Below are 17346 nucleotides of genomic sequence, written 5' to 3' on the forward strand. Positions count from 1 at the left end.
CACGGATCTAGGGGGGCGGGGGTCCAGGGGCCCGAACCCCCTTCAATTCCAGACTTAAACATAGGGTTCAAATAGAGCAATCCCAGCATGCACCTGACACTTGTCCATAGCGGACCCCCCTCCCCGGAAATATCATAGATCCACCCCTGCTTGGAAGGATCTTGGCAGGGGAGTTGCTGCCACAACTCCCCTTACAGTCCAGACCTCCCCCCAGCCAATTTCCATCTCTTCGGGACACTGAAGGCATTCTTTGGGGCCGCCACTTCAGCTGCGACGACGAGGTCAAGAATGCGGTCCGATCATGGCTGCCACACAGCCGGTATGGATTTCTACACTGCTGGCATCCGAGCCCTCGTGAACGCTGGACATGTGCATTAGTGCAGCTGGATATTAGGTTAAAAAATACAACTAAATTCTCGCCTGTAAGTTCATTTTTACTTTTGCGCGCAAAATGACAAGTCCCGTTTGACATGAACTACCCCTCGTACATACGCATATGAAAGCACATGGTATGTCCTACACGCATGTTCTTAGATCTTTTCACCTAGAATACAAAATTTACAACAAAACAGTTTAGCATTCAGTATCTTGAGGCACTGGAGTGGGACCGAGAACTAAATCTAACCCATCAGCAAGATAATTTACCTCCAGGCTACATCAGTGGGCATATGCACACGAAGCTTGCTGAATTTCTTTTCGCCGGCAGCTGACTCAAGTAACGGTACCTGGGAAATAATACACAGACCATTTTGCTTCTCGCGTGCAATAAGGCGACAGTACGTGTCTTCTGGAGTACAGTATGTTAATAATTGCTTCCTAAAGTGGTTTGAACTTCTAATCTGCTCGGTGATGCGCCTCCGTTGTGTCTAGTAAGGATGATGTAATCGCGCAGTAATTAACCGTATACATACACCGATACAGGATACACCTTTCCGGCATGCGAAATATGATCACAGCGCAATATGGGGTGAGTGCTAAGAAACAACAAACACCTTATACGTATATGAAACCAACTGCATTTGGATACATGGAACTTGCATCGACTTTCCCGCCGGCATTTGCAAACGCCGTCTGTCAATTGGGAATGGATGTTGGGTGATGACGATGTGTGCGCCTTTCGCCATCGTTGGCTCTGCAAATGCCGCCGGCGCGGCTACATTGCTGCTAGCAACACTACACGCTAAGCCCTGTTCAGTCTCTTTTTGGCACGTGTTTTTTTTTTTGTCCTTTTTTGTATTTTCTGTGCATATTAGAAATCCGTTATCCTGTTCCCAGCGTAGGTAGCCTTTGTTGTGAAGGAGCTGGCAGTGCAGGCTAGGCTCCAGTGTCGTTGCGTTTCTGTCGCTAGTGCGCAAGTGTACTTTGTCATATTAAACGTTCTGAACAGTAAACGCTCTCGTCTGTCCGTGAGTGTTTTTCATGTGTTTTTTGTCTCAGAGCAGAGCGCTAAACAATGATGTCCACTTTTTGTACGACTGTTGAAGGGTGTACGTACAGCAGCAGATCAAAGTTATTGAAATACGGAGTTTGGCCTCTAATGAAATCAATGCATTAGCAACACTGTGCCAAAATATGCATGTAATGGAGTCAAACCATTTATTAAATTTCACTGTTCCCAGCAAGCGTAGCACAATGTCATATACTGGAAGGCAATGTGACAATATGACGGGCTACCATAAAATTACAGCCATTTGACCGTAATCACGATTACGGACACACACAGTCTTATTTACGGTGCTAACGTCATAATTTCAGCATATTTCATAGGTGTCGTATTAATTACACTACTTGGACCGTATTTCTCATTTACGGTAGTATACTGTTCCTTTTACCTCAAAAAATGGATTTTGACCCTAAATTTTTACGGCAATTTCTTTACAGTGGAGTATCACCGTTCATTCCCTCTAGGGAAGAAGAGAACATTCGCCCAGGAGATAAAGCAGCGAGAGTTCTTTACGAAATGCTGGTAAAACTGGTTTAAGCACTTAGGAATCTCACATCGGTATGGTAACGTCCAAGTCACTCATCCAAGCCCAACGGTAATCACCAGCATAAACCCATCCCGTATATTGCTTCATGATGCCAATGTACCTGCTGATAATTGAACGCATACTATCGCAATTCAGCAAATGTAAATCGTAATGATCTGCATTCACTCGCCATTCATGCGAATATCAAAATTTCCTGACGAGAGACGACTTTAAATATTTCGAGAAATTGAATGTGTATAAGTGGTTATTGGTATGAATACCTATATACCTGGTTTATACGCCTGTGGTGCCGGTGTGCATGTACAATACATGTATCAGTCTTCTAGTGGCTTATATAAAGGGAGCGCCTCAGGACTAGAGCCGCGTATATTTCGAACAGAGACCGTTCTTAGCAGCGCATATGTCACGGGAACCAATTTGTGCAACCGAGCGCACGAGTTGCAAGCTTCAAACGCAAGATTCAGTCGTTCTTGTGAGAACAGCAGCATTTCCCCCGAGATATCCTGGAACATTCGAGCTCGAGAGATGATAGGATAATACGTCGTTATGATCCGTCCGCCGAGCTGTGGTGCGGTAGCGATGGCTGCATGCCAACACGGGCTCTCGCGACCTTGTTTGTTCACCATGCCACCAGTCAGCACTTCCTGTAGCGCATGCACAGTTTTATTCGGTCTGCTTTGACTGTAACGGGCCGTTGTCATCGCCGCATGTAGTCAGTATGATTTTGAGCGCTAAACCTGGAGCATATTAGAGGCTTTGAAATGTCGTTCCCACTTGACGGTTTCATTCTACGAACACGCCTGACATTGCAACTGTCCGTAAATGGAAGCTTTTCTCCAAACCGCCAGCCCACCCGTCAGTCTTGATTCGAATGCGAAAGAGTATAGACGTGGCCCTGGATCTGAGACCAAATGGTTCTTCGCATTCAGGATTTTTGTAGTTTCAGGTGTGTAATTAATATAACTGTGAAGTAATATGTTCGACAGTGCCATGCATTGTCCTTGCACATTTTACTAAAATTTGCAGGCAGTCTGAGAAACGACAGTGAGATAGAACGCCAGATGAAACCGTTCGCTACTGTATGCTTTGTGGAGACGCTATGTCATATGTCTCGACAGTGCTCTACATGGGGATTCCGCCAGCGGTTTTCCTGGGTTTTCCTCAGACGCTCTCAAGACGAAGGTCAGCACAGTTCCCTTAGAGGTCGGCACAGGACGCACATACCCCGTCAGTCGTGACGTTTCCCCCCTCTGTGAGGCCGACAACGGCGAACCCTTTCACAACCACCACCACCACTATCTGTACCCTGGCGGACGGCTTTCCAATCCTCACTCTGCCTATCACTATGCAACGTTGTGCCAAAGTTGGATGGCCGAAAGAGTCGCTGGCCAACTGTCATCCGACCTTTCGCCAACCGTTGGCCATCGGCCACTGCTTGATAGGAAGACGTAACCCAGTAGACCCAGATATGTCTCAGAAACATCCACACGATATCCCACTTGAGATTTTGGGATATCCCAGGAAGTAGGCTCTACAGCCCGTTGACGTAGCTGGGACAGACAGATGACCCGTATTTCTTCCGCATTTGCTGATTCAGGGAAACTTTCTGGAATGTCTCTGAGGGATATTCTGACATATAGAGGGCATATACAGGACGTATTTTTATTATTGTTGTGTTTTGGTGCTTTTTTGGCGGTTTTCACTTATTCCCCAGAAAATACTATTCTGCAACAGAGAACATCGTATCAACGAACTCTTCTTTATTGCTCTACTCTTTGTTGCACTGTAAAAACGCTCATTCTAACAGTACAAAATATTATATTACAACATAAATAGGCTGATAATTAGCAATATAGGCTGACACTGATAAGACACGATGCTGCTGGCACATTATATACGAAAAACTCCAAAATCCCGAGATGAATATTGTCGTATGACTAGTACTGCACTCACAACACCACTTCATGTTTTCTCTCTGAATAGTGACCAACATACATAAGCAACTTTGCAGCCGCCACCCGCCATGGCTCATGATGTAACGTAATATGCTTCAACTTTTCACATGAATATATAACAATAATATGACTTGCGTGTACTTTAGTATCAGTGTGCTTCAACATTCCCCAGAGTCCACTTGCAGGGTGTGACGCACAGAGTAATTCAAAAAGATGAAGCATAACTGTAATGAAAAACAAAACAAAAAACTACCTGTCTAACGGTGTCCATCCTTCATCAGGTCAACAATTGTTACTAAAGTTTGATTGAAGACTAAAAAGGGCGACGTCATTTATTGTATGACCAGTCTGTTTGAAATGACCAGAAACAAGAAGATTTCGCTTTTTGTTAACGTCCGACCGGTGGTTTTTGAACCTGATTGGAAAAGATGTTTTGGTGTTTTGGTGCTGGTGATTGTGCTTGACACACGTTGCACTGAATCGCATAAATGACGTTTGATGAATTACAGTCAAAGTCCGCATGAATTTTGACGAAGAAACTAGAATTTGTGCTCTAAGCACGTCGGCACTTTGCATTAGTTCGCATATTTAACACCTGTGGCCGTTGCACGCGAGGGCGGATCTAGGATTTTCCCGTGTGGGGGCCCGCTATGGACAGGTGCCAGGTGTATGCTGGGATGCTGGGATTGGTCCATTGAACCCTATGTTTAAGTCTGGAATTGAAGGGGAGTCCGGACCCCTGGATCCCCCCCCCCTAAGATCCACGCCTGATTGCACGGATGACAGCCTGCTGTCTGACTTGTTGGTCGGTTGACCTCGCAGCTGAGTAGATTATCATGGAGGTTTTGTGTGCGCCTGTCGGTCACAGTGGGGGTTCCGAGAAGATTTGTCCCATGCGCTCTGATTGACAAAGAATACTGTGGTGACGATTAAGTATACTGTTGATGTTTGAAACGGTATTATGGAATGTTAAAACGAGGTTAACGGAACCACTGTCTGATTTGGGGTTGCAGTTTTGGAACAACTTTGCGATCTACCCTGCGAGCCTTCCTTATTGCGCCCTCAACTAAACTGGGTGGGAAATTGCGACTGATGGATGTTTGCTTAAGTTGTTTCAAATTTCTGTCCAGATTACTGTTACTGGAACAGATGCGTCTATAACGAAGTGCCTGGATGAAGGTGATAGTAAGTTCAATGTGCCGCGGGTGGCAACTATTCAAAGCTAGGTACTGCTGGGAGTCCGTAGGTGTACGGAACAGGTTCGTAGTTAGGACCGCGTCCGTTAACTTCACCTGGACATCCAGGAAGTTAACAGGTAGTGCTCAGTAAGAATGAGCGAATTTGATAGCCGGATGCGCATGGTTAAAATCGCCAATGAAGATATTTAGGTCGTCCTCTGAATTTGACCAAACCATAAACATATCATCCAGAAAACGATTGTATAACGTCGGCTGTTTGTCGCGTTGGAACAGAAATGCCTCATCCAGATCACCCATAAAAACGTTTGCATAATCTGGTGCCATCTTAGCACATAGCCCTGACTTGCAAGTAATGTTTACCATCAAATTCAAAGTTGATATTTTTCAGAATAAGGTTAAAGGGACTATCGCATCCATCTCGGTCGATTCCGAAACTTCAGTACCACAATATTTCTCAGTGACCTCTGACAAGGGCCGCGAAAACCCCAAGTGAATAGGTCGCGTATGTGCTGAGCAATCTAATGAAATACATCGAGAGAGCAGACGACGCATAATGAGGTCCCTCTCCACCGTCTCTCCACAACGCCTTTGTAACGTCACGCTCAACAGCGCCAATGAGAGCGCTTCTTCCCGCACAGCTGATCGGTGGGGCCGCGGGGCATCTGGATGGGAGGCGGCCAGCAGACACCAAGCGTAATGTCGGAATCGTCGTAATACGAAAGTGACGTCGCGTCGCTTCCAAGCGATTCTGGGGATTACAGCATTGAAGAAATTGTGTTAGATTACGACCCTTACTCCACAGACCATCTGCCACTTGGCCCTGCCGCAAGTGAAAGTGCAGGCAGTGAAAACGAACCGTCCGATGGCGACGACACTTTCAGGTAAGCCTATCATATCCGATCGCTCATGATGATTGTGCACTGCCGGGCATTTTGACATTTGTCCACTTGGAAATGACAGATGCCTCTGCACTCGCTGTACTCCAGTGGAACCTGACGAACACGGTGTCGGTTGCCTCGGAAATTGCAGGGACAGTTGTATCGCCGATCACCTGCTCCTCAGTGGCGTTTGTCTGCGGAGGGAGCTCGCTGGTTGACGCACCCATCTTTTGTCGTGATGACCGCCGCGTATTTTTGAGCGACTTGACAGTAGGTACAGTGTCAAAACACTTCTCATACGTCGTAAATGGCGTGATTTCATTCCCATTTCATTCCGAGCACATGGATAATGCTTTACTAAAACTTTACTGCTATTAGTCAAATAAATAATTACTTTTCTTCTTTATTATTGTTTTACACAGGCGCCTCCGATTCACTGCGTATTGTTTCTTCACAAGCTGGATTTATGGGTACCTTGGCATAAGAAACCGAAGGCGGATACCAGGATGTCATGTGCGCAGGATCAGGACGCTGTACCCATCAACTTCATATAGTGGATCATACGAGCAACATAAGTGTCAAGTGGGCCACTGTATGCAGACCAGGCATATCCATTGTAGGACTTCAAGTACAGTGGAATGTGTAAATAATTTTCATTGCAAGTCATTCTGGAGTACAAACCAAGGTTATCACACAACGAGGACAAGCAGTGGTACTTGTGTAATGCATATTTTGAATACCACCTTTCAGCTTCACCATGGAGAGGTTTCTTTTGTACTACGTTTTGCACCTATGTTGGGAAAAAAAAAGAAACTGGTGCGTTTTGCCCTGAGCATGGATTTATGCTTCATTTCTAAATGGAGGATAGAGGTTAGTGCCAATGTGTGTATTACCACAGTTTTATCTCCTCCTGTGTACATGGAAGCTTTGTGAGCATGATACAAATATTAAATGTGTCAAACAAAAGCTGATAACATTATGTCAATAGATTTTATTTCCCTGCTCCGTGCTATCTTTTCAGTTGCTGTGCGGAGAGCTGGCATTTAGGTTCATGTTGACAGGGTGGCAACAGGGTCTTTCCTTCTATACAATATACGAGCAGTGCAGATGTGAAGCTTGATGTGCTGAAACAGGAAAAAACTTACTATCATGCACATATCAAAGCCCAATACCACCATATTCTTGAACCCTTGGAGTGTCCTCTGTGCACTGTAACTGGAATTGTACTAAAAGTCACAGGTGTGCATATATAGTTCATTAGACGCCGTTCATAGCCAGTTACTAAAATTGCATTTTAAAAAAGTTCATTAGAATCACAAACACAATTCAGAAAAGCGTTTGCAGCTGGACCAAAAACAATAATGTGCATATTGGAGGGTTCATAACGCAGTGTTTGTCTCTGCATAAAACATGTGGTGGCCCTGGAAAGGGTCTTTTTTCTACTTTAGTTTCTCTGGCTCATTCAGTGTGTGACGCAGGGGGAAGCCTCACTACTAGAACCTAAAAATAAAAATTCGCTATATAACAACATCAAGCCTTCACAGTATGTGAGCAATATATATCGCTCGTAGAGGCTGATACTCCGCATGAGCTGCCGGTTTCACAACATGAACGTTCACTCTGACTCAGAATTCAATTCATTCACTGTACAACACAGATATTAAACTTTCCTAATGAATAGAAGCTTGTGATACTCACCACCTGGAGCAGATTGCTGCTACCATTACCATCAAGCTGCTTCTCTCCACCTGAGATAGAAATTGAGCACTTGATGTTGGACAATATGATGCATAAAAGTATAATGCCGAATGGGGCTATTCTGTTGGAAAGCTGCCTCATTGGCTCTCTCTTGCTCACAAAAATGATGGTGAGTGCATGCTGGGTTATATGAGCAAAGAAAGATGGGATAAACTTTTTCTTAAACTTTAGTATCTTTAATTGATAAATAGATAATTTGATAATCTTTTGAATATTGCAACCGGAAAAGTTAGAGGGATGCCGTCAAAAAATTACGTGAGGTGCTAGTGGGGCCTAAGGGGGTCTGGTACATCATTGCCGGCCTCGGTTTATACATATTCCGATGTACATTCGGAAACAACATCTGGAAACAAATGCTTACCTGCTCATCCGGTACGTCGGTGGTGTCCATTTGCTCATGGAACAACGTGGGCACAGCGTAGGGCTTTAGCCTCTTGCATTTCGCTGACACTCCCATACGGGATTGCAATAGGTCCGCCTCCATGTACGCTTCGTCGCCAAACTGCGAGGAACAAACGTGCCGAACGTGCAATTCTTCTCCCACAACAAGAAGCCTGCCGGCGATTGCTGCTTCCAACTTTCGTTTGGCGTCTCTGTCCTTGGGTTCGTGAAACGTCATTTCTGGGTTCGCCCCAGACGATTTTTTGCCGTCAGGAACACCACGACGCGTTCCCGAACTCAACGACATGTTGCAATTTCACCACTGAGCGACATTCACAGCACTTTCGAAGAAATAGGTTGTTTCATACACGTAGCCATGCACGACGCCATCTCCAAAGCAGACGATGTCTCCGAGAGAAAATGGGGGAACGGCGCCGGCGGCGCGCCGGCCTCGCATTGGTCCTGTTGGCTTCTACGTCACAATGATGTCATCGGAGGTTTCGCTGATAGAAAACGCTCGTTTATTTAAAACACAAACATTTCTGAGCAGTGAAAATCGGTGACATCGATTGTCGAATGATGCCAAGCATTCTCGTAACCATTTCCTACCCATGTCTCCGGATGCGATAGTCCCTTTAAGGAACGTGAATAGAACAGAATAATCGTATGAGTTGTCCGAATATTTTAAAAACGCCCTTTGAGCTGCAGCAATGCTATCTTCGTGGGGAATGTTGGTATAGAGGGAAGAAACGTCTACCGTGACCGGCAAACTTACTCTATCCTCTCGTTATTGAAGGAGGAGGATGGTACTGACCTACTATTTACAGGAAGTGATTTGTATCTTTAATGTAGGTGGAAGTTTTTGGGGTAATATCTTTGAGAAGATAATCTACAAAACTGGATATATTTTCGGTAGCTGTACCGTTACACGAAATTATCGGGCGCCCTGGGTTCCCATGTTTATGGATCTTGAGAAGCATGTAAAATCTGCGTGGCACCGAATATCTGGCGAGCAAGTAATCGTGCAGAGTCTAACTTTTTGCTGGTTTTCAGATGTTTCAGGCTACGGATAACATTCGCAGTGGTCTGTTCCGTAGGGTCAGCTTCGAGGACTTTGTAAAATGGTGTGCAAGATAACTGCCAAGAAGTACCTTTGTTAATATAACCCGTTTTGTTCGTTATCACAATTGCACCTTTATCTGAGATCATAACTTGTTTGAAGGTCGGAAAGGCTACGTTGTTGAGTTGGCGATAACTTAGATTTCGATTTTCGATTGGACGAATGGCTGTACACGTTAATAGTATCCGTTTGGACTGGGCGTATATGCTGTATCGCGGTTACCGTCTGGTGTAAAACCGGACGGCTGTTTGAAAGGGTTGGGGTCTGACTTGGATTTGTCATGTGTTTACTTATCGGGTGACCATGCTGAAATGTTGCTTTAAGCCCAGTTGGGGCAACCTGGCTAGCTCACGAAGAGGGGTTTTACGGCGAATAATGTTATCTTCCTGGAAAATTTGTTGATAGCGTCATCGCAATCCGATAATAACACAGCGATTAACGCAGTGGAGGTGTTGTGGAGAATCTCGTTCCGCTTGTCTTGGCGTTCATTTTTGAGGGGGAACGTGGTTTTAAGGTATGGGGGGGGGGATAGAAAGTCCATTGGAAATTTTGTTGTGTTGCTTGTAGAGTTGTAGACATTCACGATGACAGTTGTACCGTAGCTCTCATCGTGAACCTCTACAGGGAGCTTAAAAGCGCTAAAACCCCCAGTGCCGGGGAGCTAAAAAGACAGACACAAACACATGCACTGTGCTTGGACTTTGCGTACCTCCTCTACAGGGAGCTTTTACACGTGTCTACAGTAACGTCAGAATCAGGAGGGCCCACCACCTGGCGGCTGTCAGTAGGTCAAGTCCAGGAATGCTGTGTCAAGTCTTGGAGTGGGGGAGGGGGGCGTTGTCAGGACCCCAGCTGAAACAAAAAAAAAATGAAGCAACAACAACTTTATTTTCAGAAGTAGAGTGGCGAGGTTCATCGCCAGAGGCGATACTCTACCCCATTGCTGTTGGGGATGTGGGGAATAAATTAATGAGCCCCTCCACAATAACGATCGGAGTCCGATGGTGTTGAGAAATGTTAAAAGGGCTTTGAGCGGTGATCGTTGCTGGGCGGGATTGGGCCAGGGACCAAGCAATTTCGAGAGGGAGAAGGGGCGAGAGTCCAGCTGACTAAGAGACTCGGAGAGCACCACAGTGGCAGCAGGTGGGAGAGTCAACTTGTCTCAAGCGGTAACGCCACTGAGCCGTAAAGGCCACATCGAGTCGCATTCGGTGGATTAATGGAGTGTCTTGACGAGAGGGTGTTTCGTGGCATGCAGAAAGCGAGCGATGGATCAACTCTGCTCAACATGGATGGGGGAGAATGTCGGTTGTCCATTGGCAGGAAGCCAGGGGTGTCACGAGGCGTCGCAGAATGGAACGACAGTCTCGATACGAGAGTGCTGCTTCTGCGCCGCTGTCGGCCTGCTCATTTCCCACGACACCACAATGGGCTGGAACCCACTGGAGAACTAGCCTGTGGCCTGCTGCGTAGAAAGTGTGGTAAGCCGTTAACACATCTGGGACCAGGGGTGCGGATGGGCCTCGTATGTCGGGATTTTCAATAGCTTGGAGCGCAGATATGAACTCTGTGAAGACTGCATTCCCGCGGGGTAAAATCAGCGATGTGTTGTAGAAAGAAAATGATAGCATAGACTTCCGCAGCTGATGAGGAGGTCTGATGGGAAAGGCGTCGCCCTTGCACTACGCCTTCGCATGGTATGACGAATGCTGAGGCGGACTTGTTGTTTCGGGATGCAGATCATGAAAATGGGCTCGAAGGACCTGAGGCCTGATCTCTTCTTTCCAGAATGTTCGGAAGGCTTACGAAAGTCGGCGATACCGGCGGTATAATGTCCTTAGATATGAAGCCAGTGAGAGTCTCGAATGTCCTCTCCGCTACTCGATAGAAGTCACTTTCAGGGCGGTATCGAATTTTCCTGAGGAGCGGGTGACGGGGAACGTGAGCTCACAAACGTAGGAAGTGCCGAGCCGTTTCATGTTCACGTAGAACCTCAACCGGTAGTTCACCGCTTCAGCCAGGACTTGCCGTGTTTCAGCCATTCTTAGAACTCCGAGGCAGCGACGAAGGCTTCGAGCAAACAGGGACCGAAGGTTATTTAAATTTTTAAACTTCTTCCCCGTTGAAACTTCTTATTGTTGACGGTACACCAGGGTTTCTGTTTATGCTTACTGGAATTTGTAGGTAAGGTATGATTGCCGTTGTTCTCGGCATCGATCGGTACTGAAGTTTGAGTGAAGAATAAAAACTGAAACATCTTCAATTGAATGGCCCCACTTGCTGAAATGGCGCGAAACTGGAAGATTAGGTTTTTTCGTCACATCCGATCGGCGGTTATTGAACCTAGTCCTAAAAGACGTTTTAGCCCGAACCACTGTGCTTGGCACGTGTGAGATTCGATTACATATAATACGTTAGAGGAGTTGCAGTCTAGATGAGTCGAGATGTCTTGATTTTGACGTAAAAATTTGATTTTGCGCTCTAGACTGATTGGGTCATTCGCATTAATTTACAAATGTGGCATCTACGACCGTTCTATTGGAGGCAGCCCATTGGTGAATTTTCTGGTTCGGTTACTTTAGAACGAACTAGGCTGTCTTGTAAGGTGCGTGCACGCCTGTAAGTGAGACGAGGCGGTTCAGGCGTGTCACCTACAGGCGTTCACGCAACGCACTAATGCGCTTAGTTTATTCACTATGCTGGGATACGTGATCAGTCGTTACAAATGTGATTAAAAAGGGCAATGCTATGAAGGTATAAAATAAATATTATTATTAATGGATGAATTCATGAGATAAATACCACATCAGACAGGCCTTCCCCTACATGCGAACGGAATAATAGAATGTAAAAAAAATGCAGGCCGAACAAATTGGGTGTGCAGTGTGTTGACAAAAGACGACAAGACTTTTTCCATTCGTGACAGAGGCTGACAAGATGTTGAAGGTAAGTGTAGAACCCACGCTAATATTTCCTGCATAAATCTTCAGTTGAGTGGCTCGTGGAAAATCAATATTGTTCTCCACCATTGACCAGGTAGAGTTGTAACAGCGTTGATCCAGCGCTATCTATCTACATACAACATTGTTCAACATTAGTCAACATTAGACGAAGTAGCTTCTACGTTACACCAAGGGTCGGTGTTGACTCGCAACATATTCTGTGAGAGCTTTTTTATTTCTTCTGTTGAACATGATGGAATTTTGAACTTATTTATTTAAAGATAGTTTGTAACATTTTGGTGCAAAAAATGGAGCTGTCACGCATTGTGAGACTGCCGGAAATGGCTGCTATTGCCACAAGAAATCTGTATTTTAACGTAAATAAATGTCATTGCTGTGATACTCGTAGCACATCCACAGAATATTAACTGGGGGATATTTGTGACGTCTCATGGCGGATATACAGCGGACGCTGTGAGCATGCACATCACATCTGTGACGTGTCCGATCAATGTGGGAGATCTGTGGGATATTGATGGTTTTGCTGGAAATCAATATGGCCGAGACTGAGGCACGTCATCACAAAGTTTGGAAGTGCTTTTGCGGAGATAGTCAAGGTGCACCGGAAATAAGAACCTAGGTGTGCTCTTTTTCGTTGTTCATCGTTCGATCATTACCAGTTTTGTGCGCCCATGAGTTCAACACTCAGGTGTGTTGATGATAAATGAATATGCTTTGAAAGGTATGTACTCGTGAGTGGTGAATAAAGTGATTTCTTGCTGCTGTCAACTGCTTTGTGTGGGTTCTTGCGGGTACTCATCAACCGTAGACATGAGCGGTTTTCTTTGCAGAACATTTTAGAAAACAAAAAGACTGCAGCATTTTCAAGATTGCCATAACCAGCATCAATGCAGCTCTCATATCATCATCAGCATCAAGACAGCTCTTATGTTAGCATCAGCCAGGGCAGGTGTGACGTTAGTATGACGTTAGTCAGAACATGATCCCCCTGTATTGGTATCCTGTCAGCATTGCTGACACTTCATCGGAAATCAAGAGCTGCAACTACGATTCCGGCTACCATCGGTGTCTAGTTGCTGTTCCTTCTCTTGTCTGGCTTTTCTGGCTGTATTTCGACATCTATAGGCACCCTGATGCTTGAGTTAAGTTTCAACATCTGTGGGTCCAGAGTCATAGTCAATACTTTCCATCACGGTGTGAATGTTTGCATTGCAATGTGACCGGAATTAGTTACATTCAATTCAAAGTGAATTAGTTACATATCAGTTAAATGGTTCCGCAAAGAATGACTATTAACTACAAGGGAAGGTCATGTAGTTCAGTCACAATGATCACGTCTTTGTCCGGCACATCGTCCAGAGAAAGCGCTCTCATTGCTTGTGAAGACCCGTCATGTCGCGAATCGTACATGTCACGGCTTCATTGCATTCGGCTACTTTGCGGGAAATTGGCCACTTACGGACTTCCATGACGCCGGAATTTGGGCGTTCACGACTTGGCTATTTTCTCTCTCGCTGCATTGAGGGTACTTCTTGGCGTTACTTTGGAGAACTCAGCATACCTTAAACAGAGTGAAAGTACAAGATAACAGGGGCTGCATAATGAAACTCACCCAGGTTGACTAAAGCGTTAACAGTAGCTACTCTGCGTTGCAAAATTTTCTTGGAATGCGCTCCAGACTACCCCTGCATTCTCTTTCAAAGCATTCCAGAATACCCTTAAGTTCTGTTTGAATGCGGTCCAGAATACAGCCTGGTCGGCTGGTTATCGAAACTACCCATTCTCGAAAATCCCGCCTCAGCACGCTCTCCTTGAAACACCCGTGCTCAAAACGGCTTTCTTTTTCCGACCCTCATCAAAAGACCCTTACTCAGAACAACCTCCTTCTTTCGACCCGTGGCAAAAGACCCTTACTCAGAGCAACCTTCTTCTTTCAACCCGTATCACAATACCCTTTCTTTTTTCAACCTACATCAAGAGGCCCTTCTTCAAAGCGGGTTGTCCTAGGAGCTCTGCACAGAACTCCGTATCTGGGTCATGTCGAAACATGTGCATGTAGGTTCAAAGTTGAAACACTCATTGCTGCTGTAGACGTGTCGACTGGAGGACCATGGCGGACTTTGTGATTCTAAAGACCCAGAAGGAGAACCCGTGCTTACATTTGAAAGGCTATAGGTATCATAAGAAACGGACGAACCAAAACGGAAGCACAGCGTGGCGGTGCGCATCGTACCTGACTGGTAATTGCAAAGCTAGCGTCATCACCGAAGGCGAGCAAGTGCGACGACGTCTCCGTAAGTACCAGTCCATTGTAATGAACTGCAAATAATGTGCAGATACGGCTTCTTAATTTCTAGAGCATGGCTTCCCAGCCGGTATAAATTGTTGTAGTATTTGTTATATTTAAATTTTATGCGTGGGTGTGCACGCATTGCAGACGAGCACAACCATCCCGCGGACAGTGCGGCAGCGCTTAAAGATGAGTTCCGAGGAGTACTGAAGGACAAAGCAAGGCAAAGCCCCCATGTTGCAGCCCCAGAACTGTACAATGCCGAGCTTCTCAGGATATCGCAAACTGTGAGCATTTTATTCATCACGTGCTCATTCATTCATTATTTTGTCACGTGCCGAAAGCCGCGTAAGTGCGCGCAACTCTGTGCCCTTATTGGAGTGCTTGTTTCGTTCATTTCCAGGCAGACCGCGTCGCATTAGGGGAGCTTCCTACGTTTAATAGCCTGAAAGACACTATATACCGAGAAAAGAACAAGCTTCAACCACCACTGCCGAGTTCGGCTGCTGACGTTGACCTGCCTGACCACTACAGAGTAACGGAGGACGGCCAGCCCTTTCTTGTGATAGATCAGTCGGTCGACCAACGGATTCTGGGGTTTGCATCCCCCACGGGCCTGAAGCTAATTGATCAGGCGCATGAGATTTTTTTAGACGGAACATTCTTCGTTGTTCCCCGAGTGTTCGACCAACTTCTGACTGTCCAGCTGTCCGTTGGCGGCAGGTTTCTTCCCTGTGCCTATATCCTTTTGCCCGGGAGGTCGACGGCGATCTACTCGTGCGCACTTTCTCTTCTGAAAGACGCTTGCATATCAGCAGGATACGCTAGTCCTACTCCAACGCTATTCTTCACCGACTTTGAACAGGGACTTATCCAAGCATTGAGAACAGTGTTCCCAAGCGCCGTGCATCGTGGATGTCACTTCCACTTTTCCCAAAGAGTGTGGGCCCCAGTGCAGCGACTTTCGTTGCAAACCACGTAACACGAGGTGCCCGCAGTCAAGTCGCTGGTCCTGAAAATGGTGTCCCTCGCTTTCCTCCCACCCCCTATGGTGCCGCGTGCGTGGGCAGTGCTTCGGCAAGATGGACAGGAAGCAGGAGAGCCCAACGTCGATCGACTAATCGACTACTTCGAAAGCACGTGGATGGAAGGAAACTTCGAAGTTCATCAGTGGAATCACAACGGCAACCGTGGTCCGAGGAGAAACAACCACCTTGAAGCGTGGCATCGAAAAATTAATGCACGGGTCAACAAAGCGCACCCAAATATATATTCGTTCGTCGATCTTATCAAGAAGGACGAAGCGCTGAACAGCATCCACCTGCTGCAACTATCTCACGGAGGCAGCCTTCGTGCCCGGGATCGAAAATGGGTGCATAAAGACAGAAAGCTGGAGCAACTCGAATCGGACCTCAACAACGAGAGGCTGACGATGCTCCAGTTTTTAAACGAAGCGAAGCAATTCTGTGGTCTGTAGCCCTTCTCAGAAAATTTTGTATGCGTCGTACAGCGGTTACAATAAAAACAAAATGAGCAGAAAAATAAATAAATAACAAAAGCTATGTTCCATTGCCTATTTAAAAACCCGCACGCAGAAAGCGCAAACTACCACCGTTGGGTTGAAATAAGCAGGGTAGTTATACGAAAGGGTTATTTTGAGAAAAACCGGTATGGTTAGTTTTGAGAAGAGCGTGCCGCGAAGGGAGTTTTGAGAACGGGTAGGGACGCGGAGGGTACAAACGAGAATGGGTTGTTTCAATATACAGCCCTTTGGTCGCCTACCAGAAGGTAGCGTCTCCGCATCAGCTCGCTGTGTAAAGGGGCCCCCCAAATCCACCATTAAGAATAAACGTTTAATAATAAAACAATCAAGAATAATCCGCTTAAAAAATACACGGTTAAAAATATATCTCCTAAAATAAACCGCTTACTATCCCCGCTTAGAGATCACCGTTTAATAATCCACCATTAAAAATAAACTTTCAAAATCCCCTCACCATCTAGCACGGAGGCGGACTGATTGCAATTTACGCCGAGTTATATCATGTTATGTTAGGTTAGTTTAGTTTGGTTTAAGTTAGTTTGGGATAGTTTAGGCTAGTTTGGCCCTGTGAGGTTAGGTTAAGCCCCTTGCTTGCAGTTCACCCTGATTTGGGCCATACCACATGACTCTAGCAACTGTAGGGTGGATTTAGGGGGATTCTGAAATGATTTATTTTTAATGATATATTCTTAACCGTGGATTTCTTAGCGTTTATATTTAAACGGGGATATTTCGGCGATTATTTTTGTGTTTATTTTTAAGCGTATATTCTGGGAGATATATTTTTAACAGTGGGTACTTACGCGTTTATTTTTGAAAGGTTATTTTTAATGGTTTCAAATGGGATACACCACTGTAAAGTCGCCCACGATCAGGTTGGCTCGTGACTTCAACAAGCAGCTTATCATTGTACGAATCATCATCAAGTTTCACTTGGGTTGGCTGTGACCGCTATGCTCGTTATGGTTCATTCGGTGGGCACGTTGAACGTGGAACTGAAACCACGTCGACACGACCCCGTTTCTTTTTCCTGATATATGGTATACCTAAAAAAATCAGCCCGAAGATTTTAATAATTGTTCAGTGTGCGATGCATGTGTTCTAGGACAACCTGAAGTTCCGTATTCATGGTTTCACTCATAGTAGAAGAGCTCATCTTATTCCATGTGGTGTTGTGATCTCAGAAGCCCTTCGTGTTGTGTTTTCTCTGTCCTCTGAGCGTTGCTCAGTGACCTTCAATATGCACACTGTGTTATGATCCTACTGGA

This window comes from Ornithodoros turicata, chromosome 1, assembly GCF_037126465.1.
Source record: "Ornithodoros turicata isolate Travis chromosome 1, ASM3712646v1, whole genome shotgun sequence".
Lineage (NCBI taxonomy): Eukaryota > Metazoa > Arthropoda > Arachnida > Ixodida > Argasidae > Ornithodoros > Ornithodoros turicata.